Genomic DNA, 20,036 nt, shown 5'->3' with positions numbered 1-20,036 from the left:
GTAAACTGTTCACTTGTCGTTACAAAGACCTTCTGTAGAGGATTTAAAAAAACAGCAACAGCAATTAAGATGACAGCAGAGGTGGATTAGGCACATTATGTCAGAAAATACCCAGCTGTTTCCTTTTCAGCAAAGGACACACCAGACATCTGAAACGCTGTGGCCAAATGTTGCCAGTCCACATAGCACTGGTAGGGACTTCCAAGATGGGGGCACAGATAAGAGAAACTAAAAAGAATATTGTAGAATGAATGATTTTCTTTTAAAATCATCAACAATCCCTTCTGTGATACAAAACTCTTTTTTTACCAAGAGTACAGATATTCTATTTTATAAAATGTGTTCTTTGCATGTGAAATTGACTAAAAGCAAAGTGAAATTGACTAATCTATTTTCATTGCCAAACTGAGAAATCCAAAATGTACTGACAGCATAAAGAGTGGAACAGTAAATCAGATAAAGCAGTTCTTTCACTTGGTTGTGCTGGAAGGCATTTAAAGAGTTAATTAAGAGTATAAGATTCAGTATACCTAGGTTATTACTAACAACACTAATGTCTGTTACAATCACATGTGCCTCTCTGTGCTGCTTGCTCCTGCCTGTACATCATCATGACATTAATAATCTAAGGAATAATTTGTAACACAAGAAAGGAATTTGTAATTGAATTTTTAAGCTGATATTGTCCATTAAAAAAAAGATATCTGAAATATAAATGCTTCAGTTTGGATGCTTTCAGCTGGATTGAAGGGATTAAGAACATCTGAGGAAATAAGATAAATTTGATATTGGTACATTATGAAGGACAATGGCAAACACTACAAACACATTGAAGCAGACACTTGGGTGAAGAAACTGTCTCTCTTTAGTCCTCCTAAAGATATATCATTGGAGGAACTGTATGACAAGATCATCAAGAAGATTCCCTTCACCTATAAGTTATTGTTTCTGATAAAAGGGCAAATGTGGCAAGTGTCTTTATAGATGGAAATTGTCTATTTGCCATTTTTTGCCTATCACAATAACTTGATTATCCACAATCTCTTATGCAAACACAGGAATGCAGAAAACATGCCAGCTGTTAAATGCATTGTGTGGACACTTAACTCTGCTTTACATTTAGAAAGAGCTGCAGATGCAAAAGCTCAAACATTAGATACTTACCAAATTAATTTTTATTTTTGAGTGCAGGAACATCTGTGGCATATAGCCCTTAGCAGTCCCATAACCTTAGGTTTCCTTTCATCTAAGTGTGTCTGGTTTGGAGGAGTGAAGCACATTCCTGGTGTAGCCACATACAGCTTGCACAGTTATGCAACTCCTCCCCTATCCCAGGGAGAAGTCAGACTTCAGCAAGTTCTTCTGTCATAAACTGAACTCAAGATTTTGGGGCAGATTTCAGGTGAGGCTCTGAACAAGAACAGCACCATCACCACCTCAACATCCTCACATCCCTGTCAATTCTAGCTGGCAGCCAGCTGCGGGAACTTGAAAAGGGTTGTGCATCATAATAGCTACGCAAGCAGGGCTGAGAATTTGCCCCTATATGGATGAATAATTAAGTATCATTAAGCCACTAAGGGGTTTGCAATGTGGCAAAGGAGTGAAGAGGTGGCCATTCTGTATTTGACACCTACAGAGTTGCAAATGACAGAAAACCAATGCATCATCCTGCAACTATTTCAGGAGGCACATGGAAGCTGAGCTGCAACAATGCTGTCCTGGGTAACTTAATTTTACTCAGATTTCCTAATGGATAAAACAATAAGGTACAAAGAGACTTTTTAATCAACTGTTGTTGCTGATAGTATAATAGCTGTTGAAAATGAACTTTTCACATTTATAATCAGGAAAACAACAAAAGTACATTTTGGATCAGCAGTAAATGGAACAACTTTAATATAAAGATACATACAATTTATGCCCTATACATGCAGGAAGAAATGCTTTTTGTACAAAAGATTCTTAATTCTATTATTTATGTTTTTTAAAAAAATCAGTAAGTTATAAAATGGAGGCAAAATACACATCATGTATACTTAGTTTTAGGTAGAGCTTGAAAATATGTTTGATCCAGTTTAAGAATTTGATCATTTTGATACCCAATATTCTTCACCTTTGAGGGGAAAGCTCAAGAAGATAGTTCATAGATGACCATAACCTGCATTCAAGAGGACTGTTTCCTGTAATGAAATAAAACATTGGTTGACCTAGATGGACAGACTTGAATATGTTGTAGATAAGAGGTTTGAGACATTTCCTTTTAATTTTTTTCCCTTAAAAGTATTCTATATAAAAATATTGGATGAAAGAAACATTACTTGAGGACACCACTCCTTCCTAATATTACTTAGGGATATACAGAAATGGAGGTTGATTTGCTACAGCAAAGAGAGTGTTCATCTACTTTAATCACTTCAGTTCCATGCCCTCATGCCCACTTTGTTTAAGACTGACCCCTTATGGCAATTAAGTTGACAAAGAAAATAAGGGCATGTGAACACACTAGATTCTTGAAGACTTAAATTAATGCAAATAAACCTGAGTAACTCACTTACTCCATGGTAGCCTAACTATAGACTGTTGGTAACTGAATATTGTTCTACATTTACAAAATTATAAGGAGCTTTCTAGGCATTCTTACCAAATCTTTTTCATATTTGATTTGAAGATGGGAGAAAACATGGCACAATACGAACATGAAATTAAGAATTTCTATGCCAGAATAGACCTATAGACCATATAGTCTGATATTTCATCTCAAAAAGTGGCTACTGACAGACGCTTCAGAAAATTGCAAAATAATATGCTCCTAATTGTAAAATATCAAAGATTTATTAGAATTAATCTTCCTGCTTAGGCATCACATACAGAAGAAACTCTACTGAGAAAAGTAAAGCAATCTTTTCCTTATAACATTTGGTTCAATCAGAGTTTGAACCTGATTAATTGTATCAGCATATGCTTTTACAAAGAACAAAATATGTATGTGGAGAGAGAGAAATAGCGGGGTCCTCACAAGACCTGTACTGCAACCAGTGCTGTTCAACATACTCATAAATTATCTGGGAAAAGGGGTAAACAGTGAGGTGGCAAAATTTGCAGACGATACAAAATTGCTTAGGATAGGATAGTTAAGTCCAAAGCAGATCTCACAAAACTGGGTGACTAGGCAACAAAATGGCTGATGAAATTCAATGCAGATAAATGCAAAGTAATGCACACTGGAAAACATAATCCCAATTATACATACAAAACGATGAGGTTTAAATTAGCTGTTATCACTCAAGAAAGAGATCTTGCAGTCATTGTGGATAGTGCTCTGAAAACATCTGCTCAATGTGCAGCAGCAGTCAAAAAAGCTAAGAGAATCCTAGGTACCATTAGGAAAGAGACAGATAAGACAAAAAATATCATAACACCACTATATAAATCAATGGTACGTCCACACCTTGAATACTGCGGGCAGTCCTGGTTGCCCAATCTCAAAAAAAGATACATTAGAATTTGAAAAAGTCAGAGAAGGGCAACAAAAATGGTAAGGGGTATGGAACAGCTTCAATATGAGGAGAGATTAAAGAGAGACTGGGAGTATCCATTTTAGAAAATAGATGACTAAAGGGGGATATGATAGAATCATAAATGGATTATTTATATAATATATAAAATCATGAATGGTATGGAGAAAGTGAATAATGAAGTGTTATTTATGCCTTCATATAACACACAAACTGGGGCCATCCAATGAAATTAATACGCAGCAGGTTTAAAACAAACATACGGAAGTACTTCTTCACACAATGCACAGTCAACCTGTGGAACTGGTTGCCAGGGGATGTTGTAAAGGCCAAAAGTATAACTGGGTTCAAAAAAGAATTAGATAAGTTCATGGAGGATAGGTCCATCAATAGCTATTAGCCAGGAGGGACAGGGACATAACCCCATGCACTAGGTGTCCCTAAATCTCTGAAGGCTAGAAGCTGGCACTGGACAACAGGGGATGGATCACTTGATAAATTCCTTGTGCTGTTCACTCCCTCCCAAGCATCTGGCACCAGCCACTGTCAGAAGACAGGATACTGGGTTAGATGGACCATTGGTCAGACCCAATATGGCCATTCTTATGGATATTCTTAATGTAGAAAGTTTGTATTTGCAGGCACTGAATCAGTCAAAAGTATATTTCATCAGCTTTGTGAGATTTCATGGATATCCACGTTGTTATGGGCTAATATTTTTAAAATATTTATATGCAGACTATTTCTGATATATCTACTAACAAAAGAATAGGCATCATTATTTATTTTTTGTTATTGTCGTGCTTAGAGACCCCAATCAGGATAATAGCTCCATTGTGTTAAGTGCTGTACAAATACAGCCCCACAGCTGAACAAATTTAAACAATCCATTTGTAAGCACAACAAAGATAACAGGATTATAAGGAATAGCCATCATGGATTTGTCAAGAACGAATCATGCCAAACCAACCTCATTTCCTTCTTTGACAGGGTTATTGGCCTAGTGGACTGGGAGAAAAGTAGACATGAAATATCTGGATTGTAGTAAGGCTTTTGACTCGTAAGCAAATTAGGGAAATGCAGTCTAGATGAATTTACTCTAAGGGAATACACAATTAGTTGAAAGACCGTAGTCAAAGAGTAGTTATCAACAGTTCCCTGTCAAACTGATAGGATGTATTTACTGGGGTCATTTCCGGGTCTCACACTACTCAATGTCTTCATTAAAGACTTGGATAAGGAGTGGAAATGATGCTTATCAAATCTGCAGATGACACCAAGATGGGAGGGGTTGCAAGCACTTTGGAGGATTGAAGTAGAATTCAAAATGACCTTGACAAATTGGAAAATTGCTCTGAAATCAGCAAGGTGAAATTCAGTAAAGATAAGTGAAAAGTACTTCATTTAGGAAGTAAAAAAAAAATTCAAACGCACCAATATACAATGGGGAATAACTGGCTACGTGGAAGTACTGCTGAAAAGGATCACGGGTTATAATGGATCACAAATTGAATACAAGTCAAGAATTTGATGCAACGGTGAAAAATGCTAATATCATTCTGTGGTGTATTAACAGGAGTGTCATATGTCTGACAAGGGAGGTAACTGTCCCACTCTATTCTGCGCTGGTGAGACCTCAGCTGGAGTACTGTGTCCAATTCTGAGAGCCACACTTTAGGAAAGATGTGGACAAATTGGAGAGACTCCAGAATGGAGCAACACACATGATAAAAGGTTTAGAAAACCTTCTCTTTAAGGAAAGGTTTAAAAAACTGGGTATGTTTACTGTGGAGAAAAGAAGACTGAGGGGAGACCTGATAACTGTCTTCAAATATGTTAAGGGCTGTTATAAAGAGAAATGTGGTCAATTGTTCTCCATGTTCACTGAAAATAGTAGAAAAAGTAATGGGCTTAAACTGCAGCAAGGGAGGTTTAAGATAGCTATAAGGAAAAGCTTTCTTACTATAAGGGTACTTAAGCCTTGGAATAGGCTTCCGAAGGAGGTTGTGGAATCCCCATCGTAGGAGAATTTTAAGACCAGACTGGACAAACACGTGTCAGGGATGGTCTAGGTTTACTTGGTCCTGGCTCAGTGCAGGGGGCTGGACTCGATAACTTCTTGAGGGCCCTTCCAATATTACATTTCTATGATTCTATGAAGCATTTATATACCTGATGTTATTTTCTACAAGTCACGAAAAACAGAAATTGCAGTCAATTAACACTGCAAGGGAACTGCTTTAGAGACTAAAAAGTAATCAAGCTGAAGCCAAACAAAAACTTGAACTGGGTCTTTTCTGCCTCGCTGCAACAGTAGAGTGTTTATGACTCTCTGAAACCTAAGTGCCAAATGATTGAATTTAAAGGTCGGTTTATATGCAAAACATGTATTTATAAGCAACCTTACTGACCCAAGGACACCTCCAAAAATGCTGAGGGACAAAAGACTGGATGATCTATTTGAGACACTTTAAATGAGTAGCTTTCCTTTACCTTCATAACATCTTTTTCTCATTCTACTCAGTTATGTAAGTCCTAGATCTGAAAGTCAAAATCTGTAACTCTGTTAGCTTGCACTGATTCATGATACTGCAGATCTTCCTGCCACATTACAAGAATCAAAAGATCACCTTTAACTAATGCTTAGACATCTCTATGCCTTTTGGAACTTCCTAAATACCCCCTGCTTTTTGTATGTGTGTGATAATAGTGAGCATTGTTTCAAAAGAGGAAATTTTATTTAGCCACCATGAGGACCTGGTAGCTGGTCACAATGCATTTAACATTACCAACTGGTAAAGCTATCAGTACTAGCAAAGCCAAACACAGACTGTGAGAGATGGAAACAAATCCAGTACAAATAGACCGTGTGCCAGGTTGAAAGCATACAGACCCATTTAGGGTGTACATTTTGGAAGAATAGTCTTAGTACACAAATATGAGTTTAAAATCAGATGGGAACCGCATTCCCTCAAAGTGTCTTTGTGGGCATAGGGATTTCACCTGGTCTCATGACTAGTGAAAACGTTGGAGGTCTGCTTGGAGACACCCAATTTGTGCCTAGTTTCCAGAGTGCTAGAATTTAGGAAGGAGGATTTTTTCTGAATGTTACAGAATAAGGTAGTACTAGGTACCTATGACATGGACTGACCAGGATGGGTTAATACTTCCTCTTTCAAAGAAGGAAAGAGCACTGATGCTTGCTCCAAGTGCAGGCATGAGAACATAAGAACGGCCATACTAGGTAAGACCAAAGGTCTATCTAGCCCAGTATCCTGTCTTCCAACAGTGGCCAATGCCAGGTGCCCCAGAGGGAATGAACAGAACAGGTCATCATCAAGTGATCCAAGTTATATCGATATAAGTTTGTAGTGCAAACCAGGGATCAGAAACAGCACCAGTAGCCATAGCTGTGACCCAACCTACTAAGAGGATAAATAAATCAGGAAGATATTTTTAAATTATATTCAACATTCAGTAAATTTGTAACACTTATTGAGAGAGAACTCAAAGTGTTTTAAACAACAGCAAACTATGCGTATCACAAACAAATTCTTGTTACTACAGCAGAGCTGGACCAGCTGTGGTGAGTTAAATAATTCCCCCAGCACACTAAAAGAGAGCTATGCTTTGGGAAGTTGGGGCTAGCTAATATTAACAGTCAGGCATTCCCTGTAATGAAAATATAACAACACAGAAAAAGGCTTGTTTTATCTACACATTTTGGTAAAAAGCCATCTCTTTTTAGTTAGATTTTATTTGGAACCAGCCTGAGGAAAGCCTTCTTAATTATTAAGTTTAAAACACAGGTTGTGGGAAGTTTTTGTTTGACTTGACAGGGTTCTGAAAAGTCCAAATACATCAATCACCTTTCATACTTGTCTGTGGCTTATTTGACAAAGAGCCACAACAATTTTGTCTGACACGGTTTAAAAACTATGAAAATATTCCCTGTAGACATGATTTTTTTCAAAAGTTTAAGGGAAACAAACTGATTTATTTAAGTATGCACCAGAGGTGCTTAGAGTGGTTGGGGAGATTTTATAAATTTTATAAATAGAAATAAATAACTAGAGGTTACATGTTATTTTATAGCAAAAACTTAATATAATGTTAAATATATTATACTTTTTTAGAATGTTCACGCTTACCACAAGACTGTAAAAAGCGTTTCCCATTGCTCCTTTGTAAAAATACTCTTGTTGATAATATTCAGAGCTATGTCGTCCCAATTTTCTTATTTTTTTATCCATACAGTGCAGAACTAGCTGTGAAAGCTCTTGGCCTCTCTTGTTTGCTTGAGTGTCCACAAATTTCTTTGTGTTGGCAACAGTTAGAAGGTTGTTTAGAACCTTAATTTTAAAGAGGTACAATTTTAAATATTTGATATAAAGCATGAGATCAAAGCTATTAAAACATGAACTAGATTAATACTTTCAGAACTAATTATCTTTTCCCCCCTGAAAAATTATTTGGGACAAAGGGACACTGACAATGTTTTTTGTTTGTTTGCCGAGGGGGGGCAAGGTGTCAATTTTAAAGAAAAATCAGCATCTTACAAACAATGCTTTAACTAGTATGAACTTGAAAATATTAAATTCCTTTTTTGCACTTCTATTAATGTTTTTACAAGAATTATTTCAGTGGGGAAGAAACTCATTGTTTCTTCTACACAGTCAGTAAAGCTGTTAATGCACAAAATAATCAAACTAAACAGTTTCAATATTCTGTTAGACTAGAGATTACTTGTAATATAGAAAATACATAATTTTCAGATAAAGTAATTTTCAAATTGATTGTATCGCTTTAATTTTATAAATGTAACATCAAAAAAGTGTCTGTTTTACCATAACTTTATCAGAAGGATTAAGCAAGCATCACTGTGTTTATGTCTAAAATGTAAATTTGCATTTCTGAAATAGAATGCCTCAATCCCAGCTTGACTTTCACATACTAAGTACCTGCAATTTAGGCATTGTACTTGCATGACACACGTATACCCTGGGCAAGCACACAGCTTGGAGAGGTTTTTGGTGGAGATGGAAAAACTTCTCTATATAAGAAAGTGGCACTAGTTTAAGTAAAGATGTGATTATTACGCTGATTTAGTAAAACCACTATAAAAATCTGTTTGAATATTCTTATTTTGGTTTAAACCAGGGCTTATTTTGGTTTAGGTTAGGTTGATTTAAGAACAAACAAAACAGGATACACTTAAACCAAAAGAAGTTTCAGTGCATAGGCTTGCACCAGTTAAAAAGCATTTTAAATTAAACTGGTGCAACTTTCTTACATAGCTAAGACCATACACCACAGCAGATGTGTAATATTGCTTCTTCCAATCCCCATGTTCAATGACTGAAAATGGTTCACAACAAAAAGGTGAGAAAATTAAAAAACAGTTAACAACAAACAAATAGCTGAGGTACGTAATATACATTCTCTGATGCATCTTATTGTTAAATCTGCTTGACAATCTTGTCTTTGCTATGTATTACTATTATTACTATATATTACTGTATAAGCAAATACAGTAATACTTAGTGTATTTATGTCTTACTATTGTCTATTGTTTGCTACAGAGTGCTAACCTCCTGCGCAGAACATAAAGGAAGACAGTCTTAAATGTTGGTTAACATAGTTTTTCTCTGGTGAATTAGCACTGATAAACTCCAGGGGAAAAGTGAGTTTTAAGGAGGGTTTTAAATCAGAATGGGAGGTAGGCTTGTTGGTTGGTGTACAAGGTTAAGGAGTGAGTTACACATGTAGGGGACAGAATGAAAGAAATCATGTAGAGTGAGAGGAAGAGTAGGAAGAAAGACATTTCCTTTATGTTTCATGTAAAAGATTAAAGAAAGGCAATTAGGCAATTCAAAGAGGGGATGGACATGGTGAGAGAAAGATGATTTTGGCAATACCATTTTGGATAGATTACAGAGGAATGAGACGAGACCTGAGAGGAGGTAACAGTAGTCAAGGTGAAAATTGGTCAAAGTGTGGACTACGGTTTCAGCAGTAGGAAAGGAGGGCAAGGATGAAATTTAGAAAATGTTGCAGATGAAGAACCAAAAAAGCTGGCAATAGCTCAGATGTAAAGAATCAAAGGTAACACTGAAGCAGTGATCCTGGGTGAAAGGGAGGCTAGTGACTCAACCATTATTCTGCTGGGGAAAAGGGGATTTCGGTTTTTGCCATAATTAACTTTAGTGTGTGGCAGGATAACTAGAATGAGATGCCAAAAAAGTATGGACATATAAGACTGAATAGAGAGGGAGTGGATGAGGATAGAAAGGTGGATTTGGTGTCATCAAGTGGAGAGATAATGAACAAAGACAAAAGAGAGAGGATGTGGTACCCAAGTGATGAACTGTGAAGGGAAAAAAGGAAGTGACTGAAGTGGACCGTAAGGAGGTCTACGGAGAACAGAAGGAAGGAAATTAAGAGAAGCTTCCAAAAAAGATGTTGAAGGAGTACTTAGAGAGGTAGGAGAACCAGTATAATGTATGAGTGATTGAATTAATTTCCATCATATAAACTTTAACTTACAGGTAGCTCATAATGCTCCTCTTCAAAGTAATGACCATCCCAAAACTCAAGAGTAACACTGCCAAAAGTTGGCAAAAGTTTTAATGTTTTTTAATGTATACCTTCAGCCATAACATCCTTCATTGGCTGAGAGATTATAGACTGGAGAAATTCCTGCAAAATACACAGAAGTCAGATTCCTCCAAGAAAAAAAGATTAAACATGAACTGCCTATTTTTCACTCCCATAAACTGTCCATCATTTATCTTCACACTTCAAGCTTCTATACTTGAAGTTAGATGTAAGATTTTGCAAAGCATAATGTCATCCTCTGCCTATTTTATCTATTAGCATTCTTGGATAATGAGCATATTTTCTCTTTAGTAATCTCTTTGAATTGTTTTCGGACTATATTTATTTGTTTACGCAACACCAAAATACCCAGTACCTACCAGGTTTCTTAATTTTATAGCTTACAAAAAGGACCCTAATGCCACAACAATTTGATGCTATAGCATATACAGGAACCTAAACTAACTTCTTCTGCAATTCTGTGGGTATAGCGATTTACACGTTTGCATCAATAGTAGCGAGAAAGAAAACACTGCATCAAATTTTGAAATCAGCAGATTTTATTTAACACCACAGATATAAATCCAGGGCAATAAAAAAGTGTACTAGAGCAGTATCTCATAAATATAATGATGCTTTGCAGATGTTTGCTATTTAATCCAATGGAATGAATGTATAGTTCCATCTGGACAAATTATACCAGACCCCATCATACCAGAGGCAGTGAGAGAGGGTTCAATCTCAAAAGGCAAATTTCTTGATACTGGACTGATAACATCTTTCAAAATTTTGAAGATTAATTTGTTTCATACAATAAAAATGTGTTGTACCACAATTTATCTAACCTTTTTATAAAAGTTTGGAACTCAGGCATGCAATATTTACTCACAGAAATAATCCTTGCTCGTGTGAATGGTCCTTCAGTTAAATCAATGGGATTACTTAAAGAATCAAACTAATGATATCTTTAGAAAATACTGGAAACCCAGAACAAGGATCATCGCCATGTCTTGTTCTGCAAACCACCACCAGGGAGGTGACAAGATTGAGGTCTAGAATAAGCAGTAGACAAATAGTAACTGCTGCTTTTTAGTGCCTCCTGCTGGCCAGTTCACTAATATTTGTTGTCTCAAAGGAGGCTGATCATCCACCATTATGGCAGAATAAAAAATACTGTCATGACTGTTTAATTCAGAGGGAGTTGTTCCTAGCAAGTCCTCAGTCTTCCCATGATGGAAATGGAGGTTAGCCCAACACCAGATATATAGGAAGTTCCATAGCCACAATAATAGCTTGCTGTAGATACACCCAAGAGGTCATATAAAAGACAAGAGAGCAAGGCATTCCATTGACATTTGGCCCTGCAAATGCCAGTTGCTGGATTACATCATACGGAAGGGCAAAATAAAATCAATTCTGCCAGCTATGGCAGGACCCAGTGCCCACAGGGGTCACGTGCACATGCAATCACTATACAGGGGTGTGTCACTTTGATGGATAAAGGCAGTGTCTAGAAAATAAACACAGAGTATGTGCATTTAGGTGAACTTCTGTAAATAAATTGGTACTTTTCTCTGTGGTATCTCCAGGAACCATTAAGGGGAATGTATTAGGGAAACTTTAGTTAACTGAACCACCATCATTTTCAGTTAGCTCAGATAGTTGCCATTACATTGGAATCCTACTTTGCATGAAAGGAAGTTTGAGTAGTAAGAACTTTAAAGAGAGCATCTAAACAATCCTTACTCTTGTATTTTTCTCAAAGTTAACTCATAAGAGCTAGGCAAATTATGTGAATAAAGATTTACATGAACAGTTCCCTGTCCATCATTAGTATATCAGTCTTTCTCTTTCAAGAGTATTAAAATTCACTACGTTTCCCCTCTCTTTCCAGTTTGTCAGAAGGAAAAAAAATCTCATCTTCATCCAGAATACTTACTGCACTTGGAGAACCCTGAAACAACGGAGCACTGTGCACACCACTCCTCACATAGTCACTGCAAAGGAAGCAAGGACAAAGAATGGACAAAACAGGCCATATCTGTTTCTCCCTCACAATTTTAATATTAATAGAGTCCCTATTACTGCATATGAAGAACTGAAGTGTAATTAGATGATAACTGAAGAGTTTTTGTGTTTCTGAGACAATCTATCTATAATAAACTCGAAGGCAGAAGGCTGAAGTGTTTATTAATCTAGGATATTAAAGGTTATAAAGTTAGCAGGAGGTACCTTCAAGTTATTACTATTATGCCGAGATGTCTATTGATTTAATATTTTTGAGACATACTGGCAAGTGGGGTTTCCCTTCTGTCAACTAGATGAAATGAGAAATTGAGGCACCCATGATTATTGCGATTGAGTGGTGAGATCTAAAATTAGTTTTCAAAGTTAGTGAAAACTACCACACAGTTGGGAGTGAGAAACTGTACATTTCTCTGCTCTTGGCTGGGAGCATTCAATTTCAGATGATGTTATTAAGAAGTTTAAGTACTGGGATCAGTAAGTCTGTAGTTCTAATCCTGGCTCCAAGACTGCAACTGTCTCTGGCCTTGGGTAAGTTATCCTACATCTTTTTTTCCCTCATCTGTTAAATGGAGACAATATTTCACATGGGTGCTATGTGGGCTAATTAGAAAAAGTTTGTAAAGGGCTTTGAACACGGACTGTGACATATAATATTAAGAAAATAAGTAATATTGCTATTCCATACAATTCTTGATTCTTGCCTTTGAATATTGCAATTAAGAGAGTCAGGAAGGATATGTTTTTGAGTAACCTAGTCAAAATTTCAAGTGGCTTCTATTCTGAGGATTATTCAGTTCTGGATTTCAGGGACTTCCCTCTGAAGATTTTATAGAATTCTTGTATGCAACATATGACTCATCTGTGTTACTTAAGGAGTAACAAAATAAATAAAATAAGATGTGCTTGTAACTGGAGCGGAGCACAAAATAGATTTTTCAGTTCGGGGTAGAACTGAACAATCTCCCCTCCCCCCCAAAATACTGTTTGATGCAAACTGAAACTAATTGTTTCAAAATGTTTTGTCAAACCAAAAAAAATTCATTTTTAATCAACTGAAACGTTTCTGGTTGACTCAAAATTATTTTTTATTTTAATTCCACCATTTTCAAGTGGGTAGATTCTTCAATTATAGACAACTAGTCTCAACCCTGAATGTTCAATTCTCTCTCTAGGTTTCCCTGCTTCTGGACCCACCTGCAATATTTAATATCATTGTGATGAGCTAAAGAGCCAACTTCAATATATACCCTAATACATTTTTCTTTCCTTAACTACTCTAAAGACTTTTTGCCTAGTACAGCACATTAAGGATTTCGAATTCACCACTGTTAGGATTTATATACCAAACAGCTGTGCCAAGAATTCACAGGAATCAAACTGCAGTTCCGTGAGCAGCATAATCTGTTAACTTGTCCTCGGGTATTTACAATTACACAGCTTTACAAACTGCAATACAGTCGACTCCATTTAAGCTGCATTTCTCTGTTATTTTAAAAGTATCACTTTCCCAAACATGTGAGAATGGGAAACAAATTCAGCTCTGGCGTAAGTGAGCACAACTGAAGTTAGTGACCAAGAGACCATTTATGTCAAGGCTAAATTTGGTCCTGAGAGATCTGCAAAGAAAGGGGGTGAGAGGGGAAAAAAGGAGGAGTACTTTGTATCAATCAGCAGTATCCCGTCCAGGTAATTAAGGAGCAGTGATAGACTGCAAAAGGGAATCCCATATACTCTTCACCCAGAAAGATGATGGATGCTGTGACATTAACTAACAACAATGGGAGGATACATGGTGCTTCAAAAGGGTTGTGGAAAACACATGCTGGGGGGGTGGGGCGCGCAGTGTTACATGATAGATCTCTGGGAAAGACAAAGCCCTGCATCTCCACACCAGTCTGTGTTACAGTATGGCAGTAAAAGAAACAGTTTTATAAATTTGAAATATATAAAATATGATGTTTGTAAATTAATGTAGGTGATCCACTTATGGCTGTGGGTTTAGAGGGTTCCTAATCAGGCTTTGTAAGCTAAGAGCAAAGACCTTAGCACTTAGTCTTGTAAAAGCTTTCTACATAATTAATAGAAGCAGTGGCAAAGCTAATAGGAGGGCAGGGGGTGACTGGCCCCCTGGTCACCTTTAGGTGTACATATTGCGCCTTTTCAAGCCAATAGGTATAACTGACCCATCACCCCTTCCCCAGCTCCACTCCTGCTCAAAACCTGGCTTTGCTACTGAATGGAAAACAATCATAGAATCATATAAATGTAGGAGTGTAAGGGACCTCGAGATGTCATCAAGTCCAATCCCCAGCACTGAGGCAGGACTAAGTGTTATCTAGACCATCCCTGACAGGTGTTTGTCCAACCTGTTCTTAAAAACCTCCAATGATGGGGATTCCACAACCTCTTTTGGAAGCCCATTGCAAGGCTTAAGTACCCTTATAGTGAGAAAGTTTTTCCTAATATCTAACCTAAATCACCCTTGCTGCAATTTAAGCCCATAGCTTCTTGTCCTGTCCTCACTGGCTAATGAGAACTATTTATTATCCTCCTCTTTAGAACAACCTTTTACATACTTGAAGACTGTTATCATGTCACCCCTAAGTCTTCTCTTCTCCAGAGTAAACAAACACAATGTTTTCAATCTTTCCTCACAGGTCATGTTTTCTAGACCTTTAATCATTTTTGTTGCTTTCCTCTTGCCTTTCTCCAATTTGTTCACATCTTTCCCAAGACGTGGTACCCAGAACTGGACTCAACACTCCATTTGAGGCCTTATCAGTGCTAAGTGGAGTGAAAGAATTACTTCTCATGTCTCGCTTATAACAGTCCTGCTAATATATCCCAGAATGATGTCTGCTTTATCAATATTACATTGACGACTCATATACAGTTTGTTATCCACTACAACCCTCAGATCCTTTTCTGCAGTATTCCTTCTTAGGCAGTCATTGCCAATTTTGTATTTGTGCTATTGATTATTCCTTCCTAAGGGTAGTACTTTGCATTTGTCCTCACTGAATTTCATCCTATTTATTTCAGATCATTTCTCCAGTTTGTCAAGATCATTTTGAATTCTAATCCACCCCTTGAAAGTGCATGCAACCTCTTTGAGATCAGTATCATCTGCAGACTTTATAAGTGTACTCTCCATGCCATTATTCAAATAATTTATGAAGATATTGAATAGAACTGGACCCAGAACAGATCTCCACAGGACCTCACTTGATATGCCCTTCCAGCTGTACTGTGAGGCATTGATGACCACTCTCTGAGTATGGTTTTCCAACCAGTTGTGCACTCATCTTATTTAAGATTCCTCTAGGCTATATTTTCCTAATTTGTTTATGAGAAGGTCACGTGAGACAGTATAAAAAACGTTACTTAAATTCAAGATATATCACATCTACTGTTTCTCCCCTATCCACAAGACTTTTCACCCTCTCCAACAAGTCTGTTAGGTTGGTCTGACATGATTTTTTCTTGACGAATCCATGTTAACTCTTATTTATCACCTTATTATCTTCTAGGTGCTTACAAATTGATTGCTTGATTATTTGCTCCATTATCTTTCTGGGTATTGAGTTGACACTGACTGTTCTATAAGTCCCTGGATGGTCCTTATTCCCCTTTTTATAGATAGGTACTATATTTGCACTTTTCCAGTCCTCTGGGATCTTTCCCATCTTCCACAAATTCTCAAAGATAATTGCTAATGGCTCAAAGATCTCTTCAGCCATTTCTTTAACTATTCTAGGATGTATTTTATTAGGCCCTGATGACCTGAAGACATCTAACTTGTCTAAAGTAATTCTTAACTTGTTCTTTCCCTATTTTAGCCTCAGATCCTATTCCATTTACACTGATGTTAACTACATTAGTTGTCCATTGCTGAATGATGACAGCCATTTCCAAAGCTCCTGCTTTTTAATTCCTAGGCTTATACATTCTCTCCAAATGAAACAACCAACTGATTTAACTTTCTAATATTAAATCGCCAGCCAGCATGCTATTCATACAGTTTATGCAGATGTCTTTACCCTCTGGAAAACCAAAGTTTAAGAAAAATTTCTTTTATCTTTGGGGAACATTTTAAGTCTCAAGCTAACTACATTGAGAAATCTAACTCTATTACTTTGTATTTGACATTTTGTTACTAGATTGGTAATAGGAAATTACCAAATAAAATTGGTATTTTACTTGGTAATTTTCTTCTGTGGTTCTCAGCTAATATGAAAGACGTGATCATCAAATTTATTCAGGTTTTCCTGTCAACAACATCATTAACCAAATCCCTCAATTTCAAAGTAAATAAAAGCATCTGGGTTTCTAGCACAGCAAGACTGACTTGCATATTTAAGCCTCATATATAGATGTATTTCCACTGGACCAGATTTGCATATTAATGAAGGACTAATTGCTCTTTGCAGTCAATTTTATGCAAATAATTTACTACTCTTTGTACGTGTTTCATAATGTTTGGAAAGATCTAAAAAAACCCAAAACTTAAAAAAAAAAAGCACAAATATTTGACAACCAAAAGAAAGAAATAAAATCACAACTACAGCAGACAGCTTTATATTAAAGTTTTATATAATTAATCTTTTATGTTATTGGTTTATTTTAACTTCATCCCACAAAGAGAAACACAATCATAGAATAACTTCAGCCTTCCTCCTTGCCTTTCTTTTCAGCCCCTCAAAATGTAACAGCTTGTGACTACCCATTAAAACATCTTGCTTCCAGCTGGAAGGATGATGAACCAACTCCAATGCAGAGTTTAAAAAAAAAAAATTGGTTTGGAGGTGGTTGTTGTTTTAACCTGCTAAACAGAAATTTCTTTCCTCTCTACCTTCTTCTTGCCACAGGCCTGTTACAAGAATCCAATCTATGACCTTGAAGAATCCAACAGCATATTTTAGATGCAGATTTCTCTTCAAGAAAAATGGGAATAAATACTGAACAAACATAAAAGGAATAAAGCTAGGTACTGAAGTATTATGCATTATCAATAGCTTCATATCCTCATTCAGTTTCTCATTCTTCAAGCCGAAATGCAATATGTCGGGGGAGGAAGGGAGCCACGTAGGGAAAAAGAAAAGAACTGTTGAGTAGGGAAAGCTAAAAATGTGAAAGAGATAGAGGAATAATATGAGGCAAAGGGAAAGAAGGTATATAAAGACTGGAGTAGAAGAGGAATGGAAATGGAGACTTGAGTTTGAAGGAGGGGAACATTCAGTGTGTGCATGCAGAGATAGGTTGAAACAGGAAAGTGAAGAGCTAGAAGCACAGATCAAGGTGAGAAAAAGAAATAAAAAGACAAAAAATACAGAACCCCCCAAAAAACTACACGAACAAAAAAAAAAGCAAGAAATAAAGTGAGAATTGGAAACAGGGTAGAAGACACTGTAAAAAGACAGAGATACGACAATAAAGACTGTACGTATCTTGTTTTTAATTCTGAAAATGGGGGGAGCAGTAGGAAGGGAACAGGGGGGAGAAGACCATGTACTTGTATTCATACACATCCTGCCTCCAGTGATGATGTCCCTATCTTAGTTGTAAAGACTAATCACCTTAACATTTGTACATATCATAAAATCGCCTAAAGTGTTTAGTTTTAATATGCAGAGGATTAGGATCAGAACTAAAACTTTGCTTGACTACAGTCTTTCATTTGCACAAACCCCACAATTCACATACACACACAGATTTTGTTCAGGATGTACACAGAAGTAAATAATTTTTATATGAAAAATGCAAAACCTTATGGCATCAGTTCAAGAGAACTAACTTGAGCCATTACAAGAAATGGGTAAGTTTTCAAAAGGAGTAGTTTAGGGGATCCCATAACCTTGTTTGCCTCAGGCAAACACTATGGTTGCAATTGTGTTTTGTACTATACTCTCTCAAATTTTTTGCAAAAAGAAAAGGAGTACTTGTGGCACCTTAGAGACTAACAAATTTATTTGAGCATAAGCTTTCGTGAGCTACAGCTCACTTCATCAGATGCATCCGATGAAGTGAGCTGTAGCTCACGAAAGCTTATGCTCAAATAAATTTGTCAGTCTCTAAGGTGCCACAAGTACTCCTTTTCTTTTTGTGAATACAGACTAACACGGCTGCTACTCTGAAATCTCTCCAATTTTTGTGTTTCATCTGGGAAGTAATTCTTTCACCAGATGACCTTTAGGAATAGACATTGGATATAAAGCAGTGGCATTTTGAGCTCCAAACAGTAGCAGCCAGATCAATAAAGTACCTCTTTTGCTCTCTCAATAACTTGCTTATTGCTCAAAAGTGGATGTTTTGATCATCTGTACAGATACCCAGTAGTTTTCCTACCAAAAATAGAGTAGGGGTTCATGCTTTCCTGAAATTTATAAGCTCCTCTGCAACTTACCAAAGATATTTTCACTTCTGTAACAAAGGTAGTCTGAATATACAGAATGGTTGGTTATGCATATCAAACCATAAAAAAAATTCAATGATGAGGAACTATTTTAAGAGAGCCTTCTACAAAGGAAGCCTTTGGGTCTATACAAATGTCATTCACTGCAAAGTTACAGAATACACTTTCATACTTTAGAATCTCATTATTCAGTATTGGTTTAAGTGTTCCAAAGAGGATATGGACATGCTATGCTCTACACAACTCTCACTCTGAAATACTATTCAAATGGATCTCAAGGTTAGGGTCTCCTGCAGCTAGCTCGTATATTACCATCTTAATTTAGAAAGGGGTAGATTCACTAGAGAATGTGACTTTGAAATTAATCAATGTAATCTCAGTTTTAAAATCTACATCTAGTTATTAATGTTTTCTTGTCACAGAAGCCCAACATTCTGCAATTTTATTATTTTAAAAAATCCATTAATTTTGATATTTAGGATTTTTTTTCCCTATCAGTGGATAGAAGTGCTGATAAACAGTATAACCCATCTCACTGAAAATCTGAAGAGTTTAAGTTAAAACCTAAGCTTCAAGACAGGCTAATGGAGAGCAGGAATTCTACAATGCCATTGCAGAAACACAAAAGACCAGATCAATGATTTCTCTGTGGGAACTTTAATTCCTCCAGAGGTTGTGAAATTTCTTCCTTCTTCAACAACAACATAAATCAAGAAAGCTAAGTGGGCTTGGGTTTACAAAGGTCAATGCTGGTATGGCAACTCAGAACACCTGGTGAGATAATATTATTCTCATTTTGTAGATAGAGAACTCAGGCATAAAGAGTATATGACTTGCTCAAGGCCCCACAGGCAGACTGTGGCAGAGCTGGGCATTGAACCCAAATCTCCAGAGTCCTGTTCTAGTGCCTCAACCACAAGATCATCTTTCTTCCCTGTCATTTTCCCTCACAAAACACCTGTGTGAAGTTCTCAAGCATGAAAAAACAACCCATCTGCAATTCTTGTCACCATCAATTTTTGAAGAGGTTTGCAGGTCCAACAAAAACATGTTAAACTTTAGACTATTGGCATATATTTCATAACGATAAATAGCAGTATATATTTTTCACTTTACCTGTCAAAGACTGGAACAGCAGTCCAGCCTAACTGTGATTGTGTATTAAGCTCCAGGATCTGACCAGGGTGGGATATTACTTCTCCTGGTCTCTGTCCACTTGGATCCGGAACATAAATAGCATTCAGGCAAAATATTTGAATTAAAAGCACACTATTATCATCAAGATAAGGGTGTAACACCTAGAACAAAATACAGAAATTTTAAGAGAGAGGCCTAACTTAACAAAAACAAAAAAAACTGAATCAAAGAAAACTAAAGGTAGAATAAAGCAATATGAAAAGAAGTGTCTCAAGATGTTCCACCCAAAAATATTACACTTCATTGAACTCTTCTTTAGAGGGCTGGGTGTCTGCTTCTAACTA

General features: G+C 36.7%; 1 long non-coding RNA gene across 1 annotated transcript; it reads right to left on the bottom strand.

Moving 5' to 3' along the window:
* Positions 1 to 2,024: 2,024 nt before the first annotated feature.
* Positions 2,025 to 19,799, bottom strand: LOC144276346 (uncharacterized). Its single transcript, XR_013348228.1, has 3 exons — positions 19,672 to 19,799; positions 12,055 to 12,112; positions 2,025 to 2,183 (listed from the first exon to the last, which is right to left on the bottom strand). It is a non-coding gene; the product is annotated as an uncharacterized LOC144276346 (long non-coding RNA).
* Between the last annotated feature and the right edge of the window lie 237 nt (positions 19,800 to 20,036).

This window comes from Eretmochelys imbricata, chromosome 17, assembly GCF_965152235.1.
Source record: "Eretmochelys imbricata isolate rEreImb1 chromosome 17, rEreImb1.hap1, whole genome shotgun sequence".
In the NCBI taxonomy this organism is placed as follows: domain Eukaryota; kingdom Metazoa; phylum Chordata; order Testudines; family Cheloniidae; genus Eretmochelys; species Eretmochelys imbricata.
Note: the sequence above shows the minus strand (reverse complement) of the source record. Positions and strands in the feature narration are given on the sequence as shown.